This window comes from Tamandua tetradactyla, chromosome 5, assembly GCF_023851605.1.
Source record: "Tamandua tetradactyla isolate mTamTet1 chromosome 5, mTamTet1.pri, whole genome shotgun sequence".
Taxonomy (NCBI): domain Eukaryota; kingdom Metazoa; phylum Chordata; class Mammalia; order Pilosa; family Myrmecophagidae; genus Tamandua; species Tamandua tetradactyla.
The window spans coordinates 99,419,334-99,426,637 of NC_135331.1; the positions used below are offsets into that span (position 1 = coordinate 99,419,334).

The 7,304-nt window shown below is 39.1% G+C and overlaps 1 pseudogene; it reads left to right on the plus strand.

Annotated features, from left to right (window-relative positions):
• Positions 1 to 5,261: 5,261 nt before the first annotated feature.
• LOC143684638 (WD repeat-containing protein 20 pseudogene) lies at positions 5,262 to 6,197 on the plus strand (annotated as a pseudogene).
• The last annotated feature ends 1,107 nt before the right edge of the window (positions 6,198 to 7,304 follow it).

Genomic DNA, 7,304 nt, shown 5'->3' on the forward strand with positions numbered 1-7,304 from the left:
TTTAAATAAAAGAAAATGACAAGGGCTGGAGAGGATGTGGAGAAAGATGCACATTTATCCACTGTTGGCGGGAATGTAAAATGGTACAACCGTTCTGGAAGACAGTTTGGTGGGTCCTCGAGAAGCTAAGTATAGTATAGCCGTATTGTCCAGCAATCCCATTATTAGGTATATATTCAGAGGAACTGAAGGCAAGGACACAAACAGACATTTGCATATTGATATTTAAAGCATCACTATTTACAGTTGTCAAGAGATAGAAACATCCCAAATGTTCATCAATAGATGAGTAGCGAAACAAGCTGTGGTATATACATATGATGGAATATTATGCAGCTGTAAGACAGAATTAAGTCATGAAGGATGTAACAACATGGATGGACCTTGAGGACAATATGCTGAGTGAAATTAGCCAGAAACAAAAGGACAAATACTTTATGGTGTCACTAATATGAACTAACATCAATGAGTGAACTTTTAGAGTAAAAGTTAAGGTTATCAGGAGATGGTAAGCAGGAAGAGATTGAGCATTTGGTGCTGAAGGAATACAGATTGTGCAATAGGACTGATTGTAAAAATTAATAAATGGATAGCACAATACTATCTGATTGCAGTGCAATAATAAAAGTATACTGAATGAAGCTGAATGTGGGTATGATTGAGGGAGAAGGGCTGGGGGCACATATGAAACCAGAAGGATAGACAGAAGATAAATACTGAGATAGTATAACTTAGGAATATCTAGAGTGGACAATCATGGTGATCAAATGCACAAACATAAGAGCATTTTTGCATGAAGGAGAACAAATGAATGATAACATTCAAGGTGTTGAAAATGGATGATATACAGGAAAAAGTACAATCAATGCAAGTCAGGGTATACAGTGAACAGCAACCCTGTGAAATGCTTCCACCGAATGAAACAAAGGCATTATGCCCAAACTAAAGGTCAAAAGGTGGTAGTGGGTTTTGATGATGACTGAATAATGATATAGCTTTCACAATGTGACTGTGTGATTATGAAAACCTTGTGTCTGATGCTCCTTTAACTACCTTGTCAACAGACGAAGAGAACATATGGAATAAAAATAAATAATGGGGGAACAAATGTTAAAATAAATTTAGTTTGAAATGCTAGTGATCAATGAAAGGGATTGGTAAGGGGTATGGTATATATAATCTTTTTTTTTTCTGTTTTCGTTCTGTTTCTTTTTCTGTTGTCTTTTTATTTGTTTTTCTGAATTGATGCAAATGTTCTAAGAAAATGATCATGATGATGAATACGCAACTATATTATGATATTGTGAATTACTGATTATATATGTAGAACAGAATGATCATATGTTAAGAATGTTTTTGTTCGTTTGTTGTTAAATTTTTTTAATTCAATAAATAAAATTTAAAAAAATAGAAAGCATATACATATTTCTGTCCGTTTAATTTCAGAAAAGATTATGCCCAATGCTGTAAACAAGAATGCAAATATAAATAATAAAGTTAGTACTATAAATTTCTTAATTAGTTTTAAAAAATGGCTTTGGTTAACAGTATGCATCAGCAAATGCCATTGTTTTACTAAGTGTATTATTGACTACAGAGAGCTTAATAAAAATATTAAAATAAAAAATTAAAAAATAGAAAAAAAGGTGGCAGTGGGGCAGAGGGGGAGGGGTATGGATTTTTGTGAAAGAAAAGGATTATGGTGTCGAAGGTGTGTCTATTCACTTTGGTTAGATTGTATGAAGTGTGAATAAAACCGTTTAAGAATGAACAGAGAGAAAGAAATCCTAGAGAAAATGCAGAGAAAGAGATATACCTATTCACTGTGGGTAGGGAAACTGAGAGGTGCAGTCCCTTGGAGGGGAGTGTGCTGGTTCCACAGGAGGCTACAGGTGGGCTTGCCATATGATCCTGAAACCCCACTGCTCAGTATATACCTGGAAGAACTGAGTGTGGGACAAGAATGAACATTTGCACACTGATGCTTGTGGCGCCAGTGCTTGTGATTTGCAGTGGATGGACACGGCCTAAGTTAAACAAAACGACTGAGGGAAGGAAGGGGGGACTATGGTATATACATACAATGGACTATTGAGCAGCCACAAGAAGGAATTAACTTTGAGGTATGCAACTAGGTGAACGAATCTTAAGGACTTTATGTTGAATAAAATGTCAGAAACAAAAAGAACAATATTATCATGCTTTACTCACAAGAACTAATCACAATATAAAACTTGGTGAATTGAATTCAAGAGCATGGGTTATCAGAACACCGCCACCATAAACACCAGTGTATCAAATGTTCATTCGTGTCCCTACTCTCAGTTCCTCCAGAAACTATGACCTTTTGATAGAGCTATCTCAGGTGTGACAACCTCATTCTGGATAGGTCTTAATCCTGTTACTATAGTACTTTATAAATGGAATGTATACAGAGAGAGAGGGAGAAAGCAAGAGAGAAAGCCATAGAATCAAGAAGCTGAAAGCAAGAGAAAAAAAGGGAGAGACCAGAAGATACCACTAAGTGCCTTGCCAAATGGTAGAGGAGTCAAGGATCATTGCCTACTGTCTTTGGGAAGAAAGCATCACCTTGATGATGTCTTAATTTAGATATTCTTCTCAGCCTTAAAACCGTAAGCTAGGTAGGGAGATGTGGAATTCAATTAGTTTTCTAGGCTATCTATAAATAGCTAAGAATTGTCTCGAACAACTATTTGGGGGACTTCTGTGACACACATATCAGTCTAGACGAGGTAGAGGGCCGAGATCACAGCACAGAACTGTAAGTCAGTCTTCCAAACTGTATAGGCTGGTGCCCCTCCCCCAATGGCCCAGCAGGCTGTTTTGAAGGCACTTCCCCATGGAGAAAAGCAGCAGTCTCTACTAGGTGCAAGGCAAGAAGAGCTCAAGCAAGCTCCAACTGTGGATTTAATTAATTTGGACTGCTGAATACAAGCTCCAAGCACAGATAAACCCAGAACAAGCACAAATGGAACCCAGAGGTCTTCTCTAGGAGAGAGGAGGCAGGGCTAACAAAAAACAAAACAGAGGCTTTTGGAGTCTGCTGAGCTTAGAATATGGGAAAAGGGTTGTGTTACAAGAAGAGAGGGACACAGAGCAGGGTACCAACTCTGGCTCTTGACTGGCAAACTCTGTGAGCTGGAGACTAGCTCTGAAAAGGATGTTTTTTTCTATTTCCTTTTATTAATATATAACTTTTTAACAACACATTAAAGAAAGCTGTAGGCATTTTCAATTGCCAGGCAAGGGTGGATTTAAGGTATGTCTGAGAGACAAAGTAACTAGTCAGGTAAAGGAGATAATTCACTAAAGGGCATATCTTCCCCCCAAAAGGAGGGGGGAGAGCCCAGCAAAAGTGGCAACTCTCATTCAGAGAATTTAGACTCCAGGAGCCGGAAAACAGAAACAGTTTAAGCCCACCTTCCACCTCAGCCTCCCTCTCAACCATACCCCTGGCAGGGACAGGGTCTGCTGAGAATTAAAGGCACCACACAACTTTACACTGATGTGGAGCTGAGGGCTAACAAGTGCTACCTCCTGGGCAGGATAGGAAAACACAGAATCAAGAGGCTTTGTAGGAAAGACTGACAACCTGCCAGGTTTCATCTGTACGGTAACTTGATACTGATTATACTCTATACCTGAGATCTTGTCTGGGAAAATCTGTTTGGGATTGATCGCATCTGGGGAGATCCTCCTTGAAGAAAAGATCCCTTACAGCTGAGTAAGAACAAGGAAAACAAGAGCTGAAAATTCTGATCAGTTAAATAGAAGCTATACTAGAGGGTCTTGAATAAACTGAACTGAATGTTAAAGAACAGAGAGAGAACAAAGCCAACCAACAAGAAAATCCTAGGTAAAAGAGAGAAAACTGCCTCCAGAATAAACTAATCAAGGAATCAAGATGTCTAGGCAAAAAATCACAAGTCATACTAGGAAGCACAGAGATATGGTCCTGTAAAAGGAACAAACTAACACTTCAAACAAGATACTGGAGTTGAAAGAACTAATTAAGAATTCTTCTAAATCAAATCAGTGAGTTGAAAGAAGGTATTGCAAAAGAGAAGAAGGATACACAACAGAAGAGATGAAAAACAATGGAGACATTCAACCGCAGATTTGAAGAGAAAGAAGAAAGGATTAGTGAACTAAAGTTTAAGACATTTGAAATCCTACACACAAAAGAACAGATAAGGAAAAGAATGTTAAAATATAAGCAGGTTCTAAGGGAATTAAATGACATGCTTGTGATATGTGTCCCAGAAGAAGGGAAAAGGAACAGAAAGAATAATGGGGGAAATAATCACTGAAAATTTCCCAGCTCTTACGAAAGACATAAAATTATAGATCTAAGAAGCACAATATAACCTACACAGAACAGATCCTAACAGAACTACTTCAAGACACCGACTAATCAGATTGTCAAATGTGAAAGACAAAGAGAATTCTGAAAGCAGCAAGAGAAAAGTGATTCTTTACATACAAGGGAAGCTCAATAAAATTATGTGTAGATTTCTCAGCAGAAACCATGGTGGCAAGGAGGCAATGGTATGATATATTTAAAATTCTAAAAGAGAAAAACTGCCAACTAAGAATTCTATATCCAGCAAAACTGTGCTTCAAAAATGAAGGGGAGGCTTTCCAAGATGGCAACAGAGGAAGGGTGAAAGGAGATTAAGACTCAATTCACCACCCAGAAAGGCTGCTGACTTGAGTAAACCAATAGATAAAAGGATCAACAAAGGAACACAGCCTACTTGTCATGATTTCAACTACCTTAACAGCCACAGCAGAAAGCATCCCTCTCCTCAGGGACTTTTCTGCAGGCCAAGTCCAACTTATAGACCCAATCAAAAAAAGAAACTAGCAACTACTTAATGAGGAAAGACTAATAGACAAGTCTCAAGTAACCTATGTCAAGTGGGTTCCTGGTTCAGAAAGCCTTTTCCTAGTAGCAAATTCAAGTGGGAACATGTACTTGTATAGCGTGGAGTGCACCTGTGGCATCACAGCCCCCCACTACCAGCTTCTGAAACAGGGCAAGAGCTTTGCTGTGCACACTTGCGAGAGCAAATCCACATGGAACCCTCTCCTTAAATGAACAGTGCACGAGGGGGCCCTCAACGAGTTTGCTTTCACCACGAGGGGGCCCTTAATGAATTTGCTTTCTCCCCAAATGGCAAGTTCTTAGCATGCATGAGCCAGGATGGGTTTCTGTGGGTGTACAACTTCGACTCAACAGACCACACGGTACAATGAAGAGCCAATTTGGAGGCTTGCTGTGTGTGCTAGAACCCAGATGGCAAGTACATTGTGACAGGTGGGGAGGACAACCTGGTGACAGTCTGGTCTTTTGTAGACTGCTGAGTGATAGCAAGAGGCCATGAGCACAAATCTTGGGTCAGTATTGTGGCATTTGACCCCTACACCACTAGTGTAGAAGAAAGCAACCCCATGGAGTTTAGCGGCAGTGACGAGGACTTTCAGGACCTTCGACATTTTGGCAGAGATCGGGCAAATAGCACACAGTCTCGGTTATCCAAATGGAACTCTACAGACAGTCATCCTGCAAGCGTTACGCATCGGTTTGGCCCAGTGGGCCAGGATACGCAGCTCTGTTTACGGGACCTTATAGAAGACATCCTGTTCCCCCATCAAACTCTCTCAAGAGCAAGGACACACACCAATGTTATGAATGTCACAAGTCCTCCTGCCAGAAGCAATGGGAACAGTGTCATGGCCCCAGGGAGCCCCATCCCCCTCCTCTCCTGCGGTCCAACAACCTTCCACATTCTGCAATCTCGAATGCTGACAGCAAAAGCAGTGTCATGGATGGGGCCATTGTTTCTGGGGTCAGCAAATTTGCAACATTCTCACTACATGACCGGAAGGAAAGACACCATGAGAAAGATCACAAGTGAAACCATAGCATGGGACACATTTCTAGCAAGAGCAGTGACAAACTGAACCTAATTACCAAAACCAAAACGGACCCAGCTAAAACCTTGGGAACACCATTCTGTCCTCAAATGGAAGATGTTCCCTTATTCCCTTGTTACACTGATCTGTAAAAAGATAGCACATTAAAGACTGTATTAATTTTTCTTGAAGACTGTATAGTCACTGTTTGTTGCACATGGGGAAGGCCTGGTAAAGTGGTAAGTTTTAATCCTTAATGCTGCACCAGATCGACAACTTAACTAGGTAGTGACTGTTTTTCTTGTGGGAGGGGTGGGGTGTACAATGAACGTGAATGACACTTCTCCTACTTAATGTAAATCTAAATGCATCAGAGGTGTAATTTTGGATACTGCATGCCATGTAATTCTAAATCATTTGATAATTCACCTTAGGGTGTTTAAAAAAGTATATAATCAAACGAACTGCCAGCCAAGACAGTCATCCTACTGGGAGTATAAAGAGTCCCAAAGTTAGTGCTCCTGTATTAGACCATTTCAATTTTAGGAAAATCATGCCAGTGTGGGGAAACAATGACTTAAAATGCTAAAAGTTAAAATTTATGCTTTAACTGGGATATTTTTGCTTAACTACTCAATTAGAATATTGTACACCTGATCAGAGGGTGTGTTCAGTACAAACGGCCATTAACTGTCATTTATAATCCAATTTTTTATCTTAATCATAAAATGCTTAGGTATCTATGAAATTTAACTTTAGGAACAAAGATTTCAGCAGGGTTGATTGATATTATTTTTACATTGTTCTGGTAATCCACAGAAAGAGAAGAGCCTTAATTTTTAAAACTCATTTTATTCATTCTATGACAATCAAAGTTGTTTAATAAACATCTTTTCTCAAAGAAAAAAAATGAAGGGGAGATTAAAATATTTTCAGATAATCACTGAGAGAATTTGTGACTAAAAGAACAACTCTGCAAGAAATACTAAAGGGAGCACTGCAGGCAGGTAGAAAAAGACAGGAGAGGGAGGTTTGGAGAAGAATATAGAAATGAAGATTAGCAGTAAGGGTACAAAGAGAGAAAAAAATAAGATATGACATATAAAATGCAAAAGAAAAAATAGAAGAAAGTACTGCCTTTGCAGTAGTAACTTTAAATGTTAATGGATTAAACTCCCCAATCAAAAGACACAGACTGGCAGAATGGATTAAAAATCAGGAGCCATCTATATGATGTCTACAAGAGATTTCCTTTAGACCCAAGGACAAAAGTAGGTTGAAAGTGAAAGAGAAAGACTAGGGGCATGCACAAAACCAGAAGGAAAGATAAAGGATAAAAAAACTGGGACTGTACAACTTAGCAA